The sequence below is a fragment of the Budorcas taxicolor genome, chromosome 5 (genome assembly GCF_023091745.1).
Source record: "Budorcas taxicolor isolate Tak-1 chromosome 5, Takin1.1, whole genome shotgun sequence".
NCBI lineage: Eukaryota > Metazoa > Chordata > Mammalia > Artiodactyla > Bovidae > Budorcas > Budorcas taxicolor.
Window position 1 is genome coordinate 39,535,808 of NC_068914.1, and position 18,527 is coordinate 39,554,334.

An 18,527-nucleotide genomic window follows, 5' to 3' on the forward strand; every position below is an offset into this window, starting at 1 on the left:
TATTTTTACATCTGCAGTACCCATAGTCTTGGTTCTGTTTTCTGTACTGAGGACATAATCCAAGTTTAAATTGTGTGTATATTAAGTCGCTTCAGTTGTGTCTGACTCTTTGTGACCCTATGGACTGTAGCCCTCAAAGCAAGAATACTGGAGTGAGTTGCCATGGGAATCTTCCCAACTCAGGGATCGAACCCACGTCTCTTATGTCTCCTGCATTGGCAGGCGAGTTCTTTACCACTAGCACCACCTGGGAAGCCAAGTTTAAATTATGTCAGTACAGACTTGTTAGGGGAAACACTGACTGAAACCACTGACCTTGGCCAGGCACCACAATAACCACTTGCATGGATTATTTTACAAAAGAAGGTCCTGGTAAAAAACATAGAACTAACAAGCCACCACCAACCAGAAGAATTCAGGAAAGGTCGAAAGGAAACAGGCGATACCAGTCCATATGTCCTCCCAGAATCCTGGCTGGAATGCATCTCGAGCGAGTGATGCTCACGCCACCAGGAGGGGCCTTGAGTCAGAATGGTTGGCCAGAGACAGCCTGGAAACTAATCCTATCACCATAAAACCTGACATGTGAACCACTTGGCAGAGTGGTTCTCCTGGGTTCCCTTACCCCGCTGCTGTTAACCTTAGTGTCCCCTTCCCAATAAGGTTTCTTGCTTTGTTAGCACAAGTGTCTCCTTAGACAATTCATTTCTGAGTGTTTGATAAGAGTGTACTCTTGGGCCCTAGAAGGGATCCCTCTTCCTGCAAAAAAATATGCTTAGGAGTAACTGTTGTGTGTGTTTGTGTGCACACTTGCACATGCATAGGTTTATAGGTTTGGGGGATATTTGTATACATCTCATCTCATTTGACCAGTTACTATACATTTGTAGGCACTATATCCTTGTATAAGGTTGGGGAAAATGGAGCTTTGCAGAAGCGCTGCCTCAAAGTAAGGGGCAATGGAAAGCTATATATATGGCCCAGTTTTCTAATCTCTCTGACTATGGTTGGTGTCCCTGGCCCTGGGCTATACTCTGGGCACACCGCTTGGCTGTGCTGTGTGCTCTTAAAAAGTGTAGCTATTACGATCCAGCAATCCCACTGCTGGGCACACACAGTGAGGAAACCAGAATTGAAAAAGACACGTGTACCCCGATGTTCATCACAGCACTGTTTACAATAGCCAGGACATGGAAGCAACCTAGATGTCCATCAGCAGATGAATGGATAAGAAAGCTGTGGTACATATAGGTACATATACACAATGGAGTATTACTCAGCCATTAAAAAGAATACATTTGAATCAGTTCTAATGAGGTGGATGAAACTGGAGCCTATTATACAGAGTGAAGTAAGTCAGAAAGAAAAACACCAATACAGTATACTAATGCATATATATGGAATTGAGAAAGATGGTAATGATGACCCTATATGTGAGACAGCAAAAGAGACACAGATGTAAAGAACAGTTATTTGGACTCTGTGGGAGAAGGCGAGGGTGGGATGATTTGGGAGGATAGCACTGAAATGTGTATATTATCATATGTGAAGTGGATTGCTGGTCCAGGTTCGATGCGTGGGACAGGGTGCTCAGGGCTGGTGAACTGGGATGACCCTGGGGGATTGGATGGGGAGCGATGTGGGAGAGGGGGTTCAGGATGGGGACACATGTGTGCCCATGGCTGATTCATGTCAATGTATGGCAAAAACCACTACAATATTGTAATTGGCCTCCGATTAAAATAATTTTTTTTTAAGTGTGTCTATGATCAGACTGGGCTTCCCTGATGGCTCAGACGGTAAAGAATCCGCCTGCAATGCGAGAAACTTGGGTTTGATCCCTGGGTCGGGAAGATCCCCTGGAGGAGAGCATGGCAACCACTCCAGTACTCTTGCCTGGAGAATCCCATGGACAGAGGAGCCTGGGGGGCCACAGTCCACGGGGTCGCACAGAGTCGGACGTCACTGAGCACCTGCACACAGCGCAGATCAGAGCAAATGCAGAAAACCAAGCAGAGGAGAGTCACGTCAGGGAGGATGGTGAGCCAGCAGAGACAAGGCACTTAGCTTCTTCACAGATAACGGGAGTCAACAGGGAAAGTTGTTAAGAGTCAACCACCAAGGACAAGCTGAGAGGTCCAGGGAGAAGGAGCAGAGCTTCTGTTTGGCTGTCTCATTCCTCAGGAACGCTAACACTATGTTTTGTTCAGGTTCGTTTTCATTCATTTCACTGGGATCCCATCAGTGGAGTATCTATTGTTTGCAGAATAATATGGCAATTGTTCTGGTTTGAATTGGCCTCTGATGTGTAGGAACCAAAAAAATAAAAAAATAAATTGCTGTCTCTAATGAATATTCAACACCTGATATAAATAGAGCTGGTTATTTAATATATTCACCTTCCTCCCCTCTCTCTTTCCTTTCTTTTCTTTCATTCCTTTCTTTCTTATTGTATTGCAGACACTGCACTATGGTATATAGTAGGGATCAAAGATACATTTGAAATAGCTTAAATATCCTATACTAATGCATATCTGTGGAATCTATAAAAATGATACTGATTAATTTATTTGCAGGGCAGCAATGGAGAAACAGACATAGAACAGACTTAGGACATGGGGGGAGGGGAGAAGACAGAGGGTGAGATGTATGGAGAGAGTAACATAGAATCTTACAATACCATATGTAAAATAGATAGCCAATGGGGATTTGCTGTATGACTCAGGGAACTCAAACAGGGGCTCTGTGACAATCTAGAAGGGTGGGATAGGGAGAGAGGTTTGGGAGGAAGGGACATGGGTGTACTTATGGCCAATTCTTGTTGATGTTTGTTAGAAAACAACAAAATTCTGTAAAGCAATTATCCTTCAATTAAAAAATAAATAACTTTTAAAAAACACTGGTCAGCAGACTTAGTTCAGTTCAGTCGCTCAGTCATGTCCGACTCTGCGACCCCATGAATCGCAGCACACCAGGCTTCCCTGTCCATCACCAACTCCCAGAGTTCACTCAGATTCACGTCCATCGAGTCAGTGATGCCAGCCAGCCATCTCATCCTGGGTTGTCCCCTTCTCCTCCTGCCCCCAATCCCTCCCAGCATCAGAGTCTTTTCCAATGAGTCAACTCTTTGCATGAGGTGGCCAAAATACTGGAGTTTCAGCTTTAGCATCATTCCTTCCAAAGAAATCCCAGGGCTGATCTCCTTCAGAATGGACTGGTTGGATCTCCTTGCAGTCCAAGGGACTCTCAAGAGTCTTCTCCAACATCACTGTTCAAACGCATCAATTCTTCGGCGCTCAGCCTTCTTCACAGCCCAACTCTCACATCCATACATTACCACAGGAAAAACCATAGCCTTGACTAGATGGACCTTAGTCGGCAGACTTATATACCTAGGTTTAAATTTTTTTAAACATTAAATATCCATGAGCTCTTATTTTTCATTCAACATGGAAATACCTTTATCTGAGCTCCTGAGGGAAGAATTCCTTTTCCACCCCTTTAGATTACCTACCTTTTTGAATGGTAATTGGCATTGGGAAAGCTGGCATTGCATTCTGGCCTCCAACCTTGTAATACTTAGACATATTTAACAAAAGGTAATAGCTAACATTTACCTGGTGTTTACTATGTGCCAAGTTCTCAGAGCACTAAAAATTATAGTAACTTTTTAAATCCTCACCAAAACTTCTTTTTATCTATGGACAAACCAAAATAGAGAGGGACAAAGGAACTGACCCAAGACCACCGTGCATATACACACACATGCATATTCAGGTGTGATTGTGTGCATGTCTGCGTATATATGTATATCTGTGCATGTGTATATATGATTCAAACTCAGGTATTTGGGTGCCAGAGTCTGTCTGATACAGATTTTTACCTTTTGTCCTGAAAATAGTTCATGGGCAACATCTTAAAGCGAAAAGTTCACGTGAGGACTACAAACCTGCTCCACTGGTTACTCTTCCTTCTAGGAAAACAAGCATCATGTTACACCAAGTCCCCTACATATGAAGGAGTCCTGTTCCAAGAGCTCATTTGTAGGTCCAGTTTATTCCTAAGTCCAACAAAGTTAGCCTAGGTACCCAACTAACACAATCTGCTATATAGCAATGTACTGTAATGGGTTTATAATACTTTTCACACAAATAATACACAAAGAATAAAGAAAACATTTTAACCTGACAGTACAGTACCTGGAAAAGTACAGCAAAACAGCTGGGCATGTTCCTATCTTTGAAAGTTCCCATCTTGAAGGTTTGTATGTAGGGGACTTGGGGCTTCCCTGGAAGCTCAGTGGTAAAGAATCCGCCTGCCAGTGCAAGAGATGTGGATTCAATCCCTGGATTGGAAAAATCCCCTGGAGAAGGAAATGGTAGCTCACTCCAGTATTCTTGCCTGGGAAAGCCCATGGACAAAAGAGTGTGGCAGGCTAGAGTCCATAGGGTCAAAAAAGAGTCGGACATGACTTAGCGACTGAACTATAACATTTATAACATGTAGGGGACTTACTGTACCTAAGAGATCTAAGGTAGTTCTTGAAGGACAGAGAGAATGGACAGCTCTTTCTGATTCTAATTCTCCTCCAGGGCTGTCTAGGATAATAATTCCTATCACATCTGTGTGCGTGGACCAGCTAACTTGGAGATCCCTGGGTCTGTAAATAATGGGGCGAGCCAAGCAGGCCCCCATCTCAGCCCCAAATCTCACTGGGTGTGAGGCTGCAGGTCCTCAGAGAGACACAGCCACTGTCCTGCTGGGATCAGTCAGACATCCTCTCCTCCCGCCTCAGCCTCTCTCAGCACAGCTACATCAGGTGGTGCCTCTCCTCTGACTAGGTACAAGCTTAACAACATTTATTCAAGTTACATTGTCTTTCCCTGTAAATAATCTGCAGGGGAAACTAACTGCTTTTTAATTTGGTCAAAATACATCATCCCCAGAATTGTTTGCACCATTAGCCCAGGCAAAAGAGGCCGTGGGTGTTAATTAGCCATCTTCATCCTTATGGGAGCCTGGGTTCTCCTCCCCATCTCCCACGCCCTCTGGTCCATTCCTAGTTAAGGGCATGGTTTCAGTTCCATTTGCCAACAAGTTGATAAAAGGTTTTGCTGGCTGAAAACTAGAGGAAACTTAAGGAATAATTCATTTTCCTTTCTATTGTGTATTTTCAGTCTTCCTGAGGAAGAACGTCATTGATTCCTTTCCTGGACCAAAGTTCATCATCCTCTCCTAATGCCAATGAGGTCTGAAATCTGGTGGGTTGGAGAAATAAAGCATTAGTCTGTGGCTGGCCAAAAAGTAACTGGGGGCCTTTGTAAGGCAGGTTCTGCTCTCTCCTATCTCCCTGAACAAGCCTACACAGAGATCCTAGGTGCTGCATTTCAGTCACCCCAGTGTAAGAGCAGATTTTCACAAGGATATGGACATTCAGGGGCTGCCCAGATAGTGCTAGTAGTAAAGAACCTGCCTGCCAGTGCAGGAGATGTAAGAGACACGGGTTCGATCACTGCGTCAGAAAGATCCACCAGAGGGGGGCCTGGCAACCCACTCCAGGATTCGTGCCTGGAGAGTCCCATGGCCAGAGGAGTCTGGCAGACTACAGTCCGTGGGGTCACAAAGAGCTGGACACGACTGAAGCTGGTTAGTGAAGAGCCTAAGCTATTCTATTTTGTAAAAGAACTCCATTTTTGCAAAGGTACCGGACAAACAGACTTAGACTTTGGATATTGTCTAAACTTGCCCCGCTATACACAAGCCAATCAGCCCTTAGGATAAACCTCCTGACTTTAAGTTCAAGGATTTGTGATTTACCTTGGAAGTAATGATTTACATTTGTGACATTTGTGATTTACCTTGGAAGTGATGATTTACCTTTGTGAAATAATGATTCACCGTGTAAGTGAAAAAGCCAATCAGAAATCCACATACAACCCTATCGAAGAGGGTAACCAATCAGTAGTCCTTCAGCCTGAACACCCCTTTTTGTTACCCTTTCACCTGAATATTCCCTATATAAGCAGTGTAACCCAAAACTCGGGGCTCCCTCCCTATAGCCGCTGCGTTGGTGCCGGTGGGAGCCCCAGCTCGAGCTTGGTAATAAAAACTCTCTTGCTTTTGCATCGGATACCGACTCCCTGGTGGTCATTGGGAGATTTCGCGACTTGGGCACAACACTGAGCCCATGCGCATGCATAGACCTTCAGAACATTATCCACCCGAGGACTTTGCCTCCAGCTCTTATTTCGGACAATGCTCCCAGTTGAGTCACAAAGAAAGGTGAGAAAAGTGACTCAATGCTTTGTCCTGTTCCCTGCTCCACAGACCCTTATGTTTGAAGAGCTGAGGGTAGTTGGCTCCTGGGAGGCCCTGCTTGGATGTAGAAATGATGACATTGGATAGGAGGACCAGGCCAGTCTTGAGTTGTTTAGGGCTCTTGCCTGGTGTGGAGGAGATAGTAAATGTTCTCACGTGCCCAAAAGTCTCATGTGCTCTCTTCCCCAGGGCCTTTGCACATGCTATTTCTTCTGCTTCAAAGGCTCTCTGTGCTCCCATCTTCCCCTCATTGTGCGTCGTGCACGCACGCTCATGCTCAGTCATGTCCGACTCTTTGCAACACTATGGACTGTAGCCCACCAGGCTCTTCCATCCATGGGATTTTCCAGGCAAGAATACTGGAGTGGGTTGCTATTTTCGCCTATCTTCCTCTAACTCACATTTATTCAGCATTCTTGGCTCCCTAGTACATACCAGCTGTCCCTGATAAATGCTCCTTTAGGTTTCTGAACTTGTAGTTTTTTTCAATTACCATAGTTGTAATTGAATAATGTAGATATTTAAATTTATAAAATTACTTTCTCCTCTGCTAAAATAAAAGCTTTATGAGTGAGGGAACTGGTTCCAGCTTTTTCCACCACTATAACCACAGCATTTAGGTGTTCAGTTACACTTGCTAAATAAATGAATTTCCAACTCAGTATTTTTAATGGAACAGTTTTGAAAAATCTTTCTTTTGTTAATAGTTTTATTGCTGTTGTTGTTCAGTCGCTCATCACGTATGACTCTTTTCGACCCCATGGACTGCAGCTGTCCAGGCTTCCCAGTCCTTCTCTATTTCCTGGAGTTTGCTCAAACTCAAGTCCATTGAATCAGTCATACCATCCAACCATCTCATCCTCTGTCATCGCTGTCTCCTCTGTCCTTCGATCTTTCCCAGCATCAGAGTCTTTTCCAATGAATCAGCTCCTTGCCTCAGATGGCCAAAGTATTGGAGCTTCAGCTTCAGCATCAGTCCTTCCAGTGAATACTCAGGGTTGAGTTCTCTTAGGATGGACTGGTTTGATCTCCTTGCTGTCCAAGGGACTCTCAAGGGTCTTCCCCAGCACCGCAGGTCGAAGGCACCAATTCTTTGGCACTCAGCTGAAGTCTACCATCTGAAAAATGGAAAATAACAAGTGCTAATGAGCACAGAAAAATTAAAACTTTTGTGTATCGTTGATAGAAACGTAAAATGGCACAGTTTGCTGTAGAAAATGCTATGGCGGTTCCTCCAAAACTTAGAATCAGCATATAAATCAATATAGTAATTCTGCTTCTGAGTAATTCCCAAAAGAATTGAAAGCAGAGACACAAAGAGATATTTGTACACTCATGTTATAGCAGTATTATTTTCAAGAGACAAAAGGTAGAAGTAACCCAAGTGCTCATCAGCAGATGAAAGGATAAACAAAATGTGGTATATCCACACAACGGAATATTATCTAGCCTTAAAAAACAAGGGAATTCTGATATATACCACACGTGGATGGACCTTGAGGACTTTATGCTATGTGAAGTAAGCCAGACACAAGAGGATAAATACTGTACGATTCCATATATATGTATGTATATATCTTTATATCAATCCTGAATATTCATTGGAAGGACTGATGCTGAACCTGAAGCTCCAGTACTTTGGGTACCTGATGTGAAGAGCCAATGCATTGGGAAATGCTGGGATAGACTGAGGGCAGGAGAAGAAAGGGGAGACGGAGGATGAGATGGTTTGATGGCATCACAGACTCAATGGACATGAGTTTGAGTGAACTCCAGGCGATAGTGAAGAGAGAAGACTGGAGTGCTGGGGTTGCAAAAAGTTGGACATGACTGAGCAGCTGAGCAACAACGATCACTTATGTGTGAGGCACCTAGAACCGTCAAACTCATAGAGATGGAAAGCAGGATGGCGGTTGGCAGGGCCTGGAGAGGGGGAGATGGAAGTTATTATTTAATGAGGTTAGTTTCAGTTTTGCAAGATGAAAAGAGTTCTGGGGGTAGAGGGTGGTGACGGCTGCACAGCATTGTGAATGTACTTAACACCATGAGTCATACACTTAGGGTTGAAAGTGAAAGTGAAAGTGAAGTCGTGTCCGACTCTTTGCGACCCGTGGACTGTAGCCCACCAAGCTCCCCCATCCATGGGATTCTCCAGGCAAGAACACGGGAGTGGGTTGCCATTTCCTTCTCCAGGGGATCTTCCCGACCCAGGGATCGAACCCAGGTCTCCCACATTGCAGGCAGATGCTTTAACCTCTGCACCACCAGGGTTAAGAGGGTACATTTTATGTTATGAGTATTGTACCATATACAAATCGATTCAAGGGATTAGATCTGCTAGAGGCTCTGAAGAACTATGAACAGAGGTTCATGACATTGTACAGAAGGCAGTTATCAAAACCATGCCCAAGAAAAAGACATGCAAAAAGGCAAAATGGTTGTCTGAGAAGGCCTTACAAATAACTATGAAAAGAAGAGAAGTGAACGGCAAAAGAGAACAGGAAAGATATACCCATTTGAATGCAGAGTTCCAAAGAAGAGCGCCTTCCTCCGAGATCAATGCAAAGAAACAGAGGAAAACAATAGACTGGGAAAGACTAGAGATCTCTTCAAGAAAATTAAAGATACTAAGGGAAATTTTCATGCAAAGAAGGGCACAAAAAGGACAGAAATGGTATGTACCTAACTGAAGGAGAAGATATTAAGAAGAGGTGGTAGGAATACAAATGAAATTAAAAGACGTTGCTCCTTGGAAGAAAAAATTATGACCAACCTAGACAGCATATTAAAAAGTAGAGACATTACTTTGCCAACAAAAGTCTGTCTAGTCAAAGCTATGATTTTTCCAGTAGTCATGTATGGATGTGAGAGTTGAACTATAAAGAAAGCTGAGTGCCAAAGAATTGATGCTTTTGAACTGTGTTGTTGGAGAAGACTCTTGAGAGTCCCTTGGACTGCAAGGAGATCCAATCAGTTCAGTTCAGTTCAATCACTCAGTCATGTCTGACTCTTTGCGACCCCATGAACTGCAGCACGCCAGGCCTCCCTGTCCATCACCATCTCCCGGGGTTCACTCAGACTCACGTCCATTGAGTCACTGATGCCATCCAGCCATCTCATCCTTGGTCGTCCCCCTCTCCTCCTGCCCCCAATCGCTCCCAGCATCAGAGTCTTTTCCAATGAGTCAACTCTTCGCATGAGGTGGCCAAAGTACTGGAGTTTCAGCTTTAGCATCATTCCTTCCAAAGAAATCCCAGGGTTGATCTCCTTCAGAATGGACTGGTTGGATCTCCTTGCAGTCCAAGGGACTCTCAAGAGTCTTCTCCAACACCACAGTTCAAAAGCATCAATTCTTTGGCACTCAGCCTTCTTCACAGTCCAACTCTCACATCCATACATGACCACAGGAAAAACCATAGCCTTGACTAGATGGACCTTAGTCGGCAAAGTCATTTCTCTGCTTTTGATTATGCTATCTAGGTTGGTCATAACTTTTCTTCCAAGGAGTAAGTGTCTTTTAATTTCATGGCTGCAGTCACCATCTGCAGTGATTTTGGAGCCCCAAAAAATAAAGTCTGACACTGTTTCTACTGTTTCCCCATCTATTTCCCATGAAGTGATGGGACCGGATGCCACAATCTTCGTTTTCTGAATGTTGAGCTTTAAGCCAACTTTTTCGCTCTCCTCTTTCACTTTCATCAAGAGGCTTTTTAGCTCCTCTTCACTTTCTGCCGTAAGGGTGGTGTCATCTGCATATCTGAGGTGATTGATATTTCTCCCGGTAATCTTGATTCCAGCTTGTGCTTCTTCCAGTCCAGCGTTTCTCATGATGTACTCTGCATATAAGTTAAATAAGCAGGGTGACAATATACAGCCTTGACGTACTGCTTTTCCTCTTTGGAACCAGTCTGTCGTTCCATGTCCAGTTCTAACTGTTGCTTCCTGACCTGCATACAGATTTCTCAAGAGGCAGGTTAGGTGGTCTGGTATTCCCATCTCTTTCAGAATTTTCCACAGTTTATTGTGATCCACACAGTCAAAGGCTTTGGTATAGTCAATAAAGCAGAAATAGATATTTTTCTGGAACTCTCTTGCTTTTTCCATGATCCAGCAGATGTTGGCAATTTGATCTCTGGTTCCTCCGCCTTTTCTAAAACCAGCTTGAACATCAGGGAGTTCACAGTTCAAGTATTGCTGAAGCCTGGCGTGGAGAATTTTGAGCATTACTTTACTAGCGTGTGAGCTGAGTGCAACTGTGCGGTGGTTTGAGCATTCTTTGGCATTGCCTTTCTTTGGGATTGGAATGAAAACTGACCTTTTCCAGTCCTGTGGCCACTGCTGAGTTTTCCCAATTTGCTGGCATATTGAGTGCAGCACTTTCACAGCATCATCTTTCAGGATTTGAAACAGCTCAACTGGAATTCCATCACCTCCACTAGCTTTGTTCATAGTGATGCTTTCTAAGGCCCAGTTGAACTCACATTCCAAGATATCTGCCTCTAGATTAGTGATCACATCATCATGATTATCTGGGTCGTGAACATCTTTTTTGTACAGTTCTTCCGTGTATTCTTGCCACCTCTTCTTAATATCTTCTGCTTCTGTTAGGTCCATACCATTTCTGTCCTTTATTGAGCCCATCTTTGCATGAAATGTTCCCTTGGTATCTCTAATTTTCTTGAAGAGATCTCTAGTCCTTCCCATTCTGTTCTTTTCCTCTATTTCTTTGCATTGATCGCTGAAGAAGGCTTTCTTATCTCTTCTTGCTATTCTTTGGAACTCTGCATTCAGATGCTTATATCTTTTCTTTTTTCCCTTGCTTTTTGCCTCTCTTCTTCTCACAGCTATTTGTAAGGCCTCCCCAGACAGCCATTTTGCTTTTTTGCATTTCTTTTCCATGGGGATGGTCTTGATCCTTGTCTCCTGTACAATGTCACAAACCTCAGTCCATAGTTCATCAGGCACTCTATCTATCAGATCTAGGCCCTTAAATCTATTTCTCACTTCCACTGTATAATCATAAGGGATTTGATTTAGGTCGTACCTGAATGGTCTAGCGTTTTTCCCTACTTTCTTCAATTTGGGTCTGAATTTGGTAATAAGGAGTTCATGATCTGAGCCACAGTCAGCTCCTGGTCTTGTTTTTGTTGACTGTACAGAGCTTCTCCATCTTTGGCTGCAAAGAATATATTCAATCAGATTTCGGTGTTGACCATCTGGTGATGTCCATGTGTAGAGTCTTCTCTTGTGTTGTTGGAAGAGGGTGTTTGCTATGACCAGTGCATTTTCTTGGCAAAACTCTATTAGTCTTTGCCCTGCTTCATTCCGCATTCCAAGGCCAAAGTTACCTGTTACTCCAGGTGTTTCCTGACTTCCTACTTTTGCATTCCAGTCCCCTATAATGAAAAGGACATCTTTTTTGGGTGTTAGTTCTAAAAGGTCTTGTAGCTCCTCATAGAACCGTTCAAGTTCAGCTTCTTCAGTGTTACTGGTTGGGGCATAAACTTGGATAACCGTGATATTGAATGGTTTGCCTTGGAGACGAACAGAGATCATTCTGTCGTTTTTGAGATTGCATCCAAGTACTGCATTGCGGACTCTATTGTTGACCATGATGGCTACTCCATTTCCTTTGAGGAATTCCTGCCCGCAGTAGTAGATATAATGGTCATCTGAGTTAAATTCACCCATTCCAGTCCCTTTTAGTTCGCTGATTCCTAGAATGTCGATGTTCACCCTTGCCATCTCTTGTTTGACCACTTCCAATTTGCCTTGATTCATGGACCTGACATTCCAGGTTCCTATGCAATATTGCTCTTTACAGCATCGGATCTTGCTTCTATCACCAGTCACATCCACAGCTGGGTATTGTTTTTGCTTTGGCTCCATCCCTTCATTCTTTCTGGAGTTATTTCTCCACTGATCTCCAGTAGCATATTGGGCACCTAATGACCTGGGGAGTTCCTCTTTTGGTATCCTGTCATTTTGGCTTTTCCTACTGTTCATGGGGTTCTCAAGGCAAGAATACTGAAGTGGCTTGCTGTTCCCTTTTCCAGTGGACCACATTCTGTCAGACCTCTCCACCATGACCCGCCCATCTTGGGTTGCCCCACAGGCATGGCTTGGTTTCATTGAGTTAGACAAGGCTGTGGTCCTAGTGTGATTAGATTGACTAGTTTTCTGTGAGTATGGTTTCCATGTGTCTGCCCTCTGATGCCCTCTTGCAACACCTACCATCTTACTTGGGTTTCTGTTACCTTGGGCGTGGGGTATCTCTTCACGGCTGCTCCAGCAAAGCACAGCCGCTGCTCCTTACCTTGCACGAGGGGGTATCTCCATATTGCTGCCGTTCCTGACCTTCAACGTAGGATAGCTCCTCTAGGCCCTCCTGCGTCTGTGTAGCCACTGCTCCTCAGGTTGCTCCTCTCGGCTGCCGGCCCTGGCCTTGCGCGTGGGTGGCTCCACCCAGCTGCCGCCCCCGCCTCTGGCTTGGGGTGGCTCCTCAGGGTCACCGACCCTGGCCTCGGGCACCCCTGACCTCGGACGCGGGGTGTCTCCTCCTGGCCGCCAATGATCTCGGACAAGGGGTAGCTCCTCTCAGCCGTTCCTGCACCATCGCAGCCTGGCACTCTAGGCTACTGCCCCTGACCTCGGACGTGGGGTAGCTCCTCTCGGCCATGCTCAGGCACCGGCTCGCAGCCGCCTGCGCTCAGGGCGCCGGCTCGCAGTACATCATAAAGGAAATCAGTCCTGTATATTCATTGGAAGGACTGATGCTGAAGACGGAACTCCAATATTTTGGCCACCTGATGCAAAGAACTGACTTATTGGAAAAGACCCTGATACTGGGAAAGACTGAAGGTGGGAGGAGAAGGGGATGACAGAAGATGAGATGGTTGGATGGCATCATCGACTCAACAGACATGAGTTTAAGTCAACTCCAGGAGTTGGTGATGGACAGGGAAGCCTGGTGTGCTGCAGTCCATGAGGTTGCAAAGAGTCAGGCACAACTGAGCGACTGAACTGAACTGATTGTACCACAATTAAAAACTTTAAATTAAAGAAATCAGATATAGAAAGTCAGGCAGAAGAAAAGAGATCAGCAAAGGCTGGAGCGGTCAGAGAACAGTTGTGGAGAAGGTGTGTCTTGAGCTGGGCCGTAGAAGATGCATTACTTGACTGGGTGAAGATGAGGAGCAGGAGGCAATCAGAAGAGAGACCTTCAGTGCTGCAGAGGGACTCCAGCATCCCAGGGTGGCTCTCATCCAGCAGGTGGTTTCGTTAGAGCTGGAAGCTGGTAAACCAGAGTCTGGTAAGGGCTGGTGAAGGTACTTGGGAGGGGTGCTTCTGGGACTGCTAATTTGGCCCCTCAGGCTGGGTTAGGATAATGAGACACCTGTTCCCTCTCTGTCCCTAGTAAAGAACACCAACTAGATACTTCAGCACTGGTCGCTGGAAGATCCATGATTGTCCCAGGCCCAGTCCTGCTCTTTTCTTGCAGCTGCCACAAGTCAGATTCTGTGTACATGGCTGACAGATGGTCTTGGAGGACTGCTCTCCCAGGTACACTGACTGGAGCGGCAAGGGAGCAAAGGTGGAAGGGAAAGTGGGAAAGGATAGGGCCAAATGGGGACTTCCCCGGAGATCCAGTGGTTAAGATGTCACCTTCCAATGCAAGGGTTGCAGGTTCAATCCCTGGCCAGGGAGCTGAGATCCCACATACCTCATGGCTAAAAAATAAAAACATAAAACAGAAGCAATATTGTAACAATTTCAATAAAGACTTCTGAAAAAGTGACCAACATCAGAAAAAAAAAAAAACTTAAAAAAAGAATAGGACCAAACGATGTGATGTGCTTGAGCTCAGCGGTGGAAGGAAAATAAGGCTGTGTGAATGTCAAGTCTGCTTCATGTAATTACACCCAACTCTGGGCACACACAGAGCCCACCATCCCACCCCAGACAAGCAGCCCCCTCCCATCCCACAGACCTGAGGCTTAATAGTGGGGACACCGCCCATCTTTACCCAAGAAGACTTGACATTCCACACCTTAATGAGGGAAACCTGGGCCTTTCAGCCTGGCTTCCTGCCACAGGAGCTCAAGTGACAGCTGAGCACGGTCACATTAGATAGAAATAAATATGTGGAACCATGGAAGGAGCATTAAAGTGGTAATTCAAGTGGCTGAGCTGAGAACCAACTTGTTATGTTACCCTAGGCAAGTTGTGCAACTTCTTGGAGCCTCAGTGTCCACAACCAAAAGAATGAAAATGAAATTCCTGCCCTGCAGGACCCTCAGGTGTGCTGCAAGTATGAAGTGAGATTATTTATGGAGAGGCTCTTAAATCATGTAAAGTCTGTCAGCCAGTTTACTAGATCCCAGAGCTCCTGTGAGCCTGGAAGGCGAACCTGCCAGCTGGGTAACTGCACCTTCTCTGAGCTCTCACATTCCTCTTAGAGGCATTTCTTAGACTTGTTTTATACTCTAGGGGGTTTGCTTTCTTCTTCTTTTTTTTTCCTAAATTTTTATTATGTAAAATTTCAAAGATGTAAAAATGTGGAGAGAATAGGATAATAAGCCCCTTGGACCCAGAACCAGCTTCAGCAATTACCAGCTCACAGCTGACCTCGTTTCATCTGCTCTTCCTCATCCCTCCCCTCCTCCTAATCTCACACTGGGTTTTTTCAAGCAAAATATCTGACATCATATCATTTCATTGATAACTATTTTAATACACCTTTCTGAAATATTAGGATACTCTAAAAAATGTAACCACAATATATAAGATTTATATATTGTAATTAGTTGAAACATCTTGCATCTCTTAAAGGTTTTTAAAAAATATTTATTTATTTATTTGGCTGTGCCAGGTCTTAGTTGCAGCACCTGGGATCTTCGAGTTTCCTTGCGGCATGTAGGATATTTAGCTGTGGCATGTGAACTCTTGGGCTTCCCTGGTGGCTCAGTGGTAAAGAATCCACCTGCCAATACAGTAGACATGGATTCCATCCCTGGGTCAGAAAGATCCCCTGGAGGAGGAACTGGCAATGTACTCCAGTATTCTTGCCTGGAAAATGCCCTGGACAGAGGAGCCTGGTGGGTTACAGTGCATGGGGTTGTAGAGTCAGACATGACTGCACACACCCTGATCAGGTCAAACCTGGGCCTCTTGCAATTGGGAACACAGAGTGTCCCACTCGACCAACAAGGAAGTCCTGCATTGCTTTAATCTATTCCTTCAATTTAACCTTCCATCTTTCTCTCTCCCTTCCCACCCCCTCCCGATTTCTTTGATAAAGAAACTGCTGGTCTGTCCTACCCTTGTTGTTCAAATCCTGCAATCAAGGATTTGCTGAGGTGCTGCCTCCTCGTGGTATAGTTGAGCCTTCCCTTCTGTGACGCGTGTTTCTCCTATTCTGCTATTCCATCAGGAGACCTGATCCAGCAGTCCGCCCCTGCGTGCCTCTGGATGTGTCCAGATACGTCGGATTTGTAGAGTTCAGTCTTCCTCAAGTAGAGACTTCCCCTCCACTTCCTCCTCATGAAACATAAGAAATATTCGGCTCACTTCCTATGTGCCAAGCACTTGCTAAGCTCTTACATCACTGTTTCTCACAGCAATATTATGAAAAAGCATAGTTCAACTTGACGGTTCACTCTAGCTCCCCAGCATCCTTTCCTGTGTTTGGGGAACGGTTCACCTCTTTACATGTGATACCTAGTTTCCAGCCGCCTATGCAGTTAAGGAAAGGAAAAGCAAGTGATCAGGGCTGCACAAACAGATATTCCCGTCCTTGGCCTGAATTTGGTACTGCTGGTGCAAAGACACATGGGGCCAGAGGCGTAGTGATTGCAACCTAGGTCCTAGCAGAGGGCTAGGTGTGCTGCGCCGCAGCCTCGGGGGCGGGGCCAGGCCTGGGCTCCTCCTTCCTCTGGGTTGTTCCTGGGCTTGCAGGGTCCACCTTCTGGTGAGATCTGCCATCAGTACCCGGAGCTCAGGAAGAAGCTGCGTTGCAGACGCTACAGCAGAGAAACAAGGAACCCATTTCTTATAAGATGCAAGTGACTCACCCTCACCCAGAGCCCACCTTGCCCGACGGGATGTTTTCAAGAGTGCATTCCAAACTGCGGAATTCACCAAAGGGGGTGTTCAGGACTCACTAAGCCCACTATGAAATGGATTTCTGTCTCGATGCACTCACCTGCCCTACATAAGCCCCCTTTCTGACTAGGAAGTGGAGCACAGTGGTGTTCTGGCTCCATAAATCCCTTTCAGTGTAGAGTCAGTGTTCTGTAATCCTGGAAAAGTCTGATTATTTACCTTTCCTCAATACACAGTCCCTCTGGTAAATGACCACAGGGCCTTTTGGAGGAAGATTTACAGTCTAAACATTTGCTGTGTAGCACCATCCTTCCTCTGGGGGACTTGGCCTCCCTTTCAGGCAAGGGCCTCTGTTGGCTGGGGCCAGGGCAAAGCAAGATGGGGACTCCTGCATAGAATTAAAGGAGGGGGTTGCTCTTAAGGTCCTACGGCCGTGATCCTGCACTTGCATAACCCAGGAGGGAGTGCGTTCTCCGACTCTGCACCCTGGGGGTCTTTCTTGCCTCCCGAGAGACCTAGCCCAGAGCTGAGCTTGAAAGACTCAAATCTGGGAACACGTTGAGAGGCTGTTAACAGTTTATTGTGGTGACTCAGCTCAGACTTCTGTTCAACAGATGTCGAGCTTTTCCACTTACACAAAGTAAGACTTTAGGAAGTTCCCAAGTCTTTCACTTCTAGAGGCACCGTGACCATCACCAAAGACACTGCAGGTCAGACTATTCTAATTACTGAATGGTCTGTGTTAAAAGGAAAACCACAGGCCCAAAATAGAGCCACTTATGCCAGGCCACACCTCCAAACCGGGGTTTAATACAGAACCTAAGTGAAACTTCAACCTCCCCCAGACACTTAGTCTTAACCAGTGAGGCAGGAATTTTCTGGTCAGTACCAATGAGGTCACTGTCCCATGGGTCCTTTCAATCCCCCAAGGGAAGATGAGGTAAGCCCCCTGTAAGACCCTTTTGTCCCCAAAGGGAAATGACTTAATCTGAAATAATCCTTTTTTCTGATTTTGACTTTTTCCTCCTGCCTTTAAAACCTTTCCCTTCTGTGGCCCCTGGAGCTCCCCTCTGCTTCCTAAATACTATGCTGCCTAGTTCATGAATCACTTAATAAAACCAATGAGATCTTCAAAATCTACTTGGCTGAATTATGCTGTCTCATATCTGATGACTGCACAGCTTTGGCTCTGCTGTCCATGACCACATGTCCTCATCTGTGATGCTTCTGCCTAACCCTGACACCTCAGGGCCCCCAAATCCCCAGTGAATGCAGGGAATCCAGTTCAATGACAACCTTCCACACTGTCATTTCTGGCCTAAAGATAATTACACCACTGTATTCTAACAATCAAGCATCAGGAAATAGTGACTTAGTAAGCTGGCTATAGGAAAAGTTCAAAATGCTATAGGTATCTGGTCTACAAACCATTGCATTTTGTATAAGTGGAAAGATGAGTCTTTGCTTTGCTGCACACACAACATATTAAGTCTGCAGCTCAGTGGTACTGGCATGTTGACGCTTTACATGAATAGCACTGTCTCTGCCTACAAATATTACTCTGCTTTGCAAGAACTCAGCGTTTCAGAGTAGGCCAGGCCTGTGTAATATAGAAATTTCGATTAGAGCTGGGAGACCAGGAGGGGGCGCTCTCATGCCCTATGCCGATAGCAGAGACCAACAGGAAGGAGAAAGACCCCTCTTCTTTCATGGTAAGGACTCAGCTAATGAGAGAGTATCTCTTAACCAATGATAAGCCGGGGACTCTCTACTCCACTTCCACCTCAACTTCCTTTTCTCCTCTATGAAACAGCGCTCCCCTCCATTTTTGTGGGGGATTTGCATGTGGCTCACTATGACTGCTTCCCAGGTGGTAGTCATAAAGAACCTGCCTGCCAATGAGGATGCAGAAGAGATGGGTCAAGAAGATCCCCTGGAGGAGGGCTTGCGAACCCACTCCAGTATTTTTGCCTGGAGAATCCCATGGACAGAGGAGCCTGGTGGGCTAGAGTCCAGAGGGTTAGAGAGTCAGACATGACTGAAGCGACTTAGCACACACATGTTCACACCATGATTGCAGACCCCCAATTGCAACTCTATGCAAA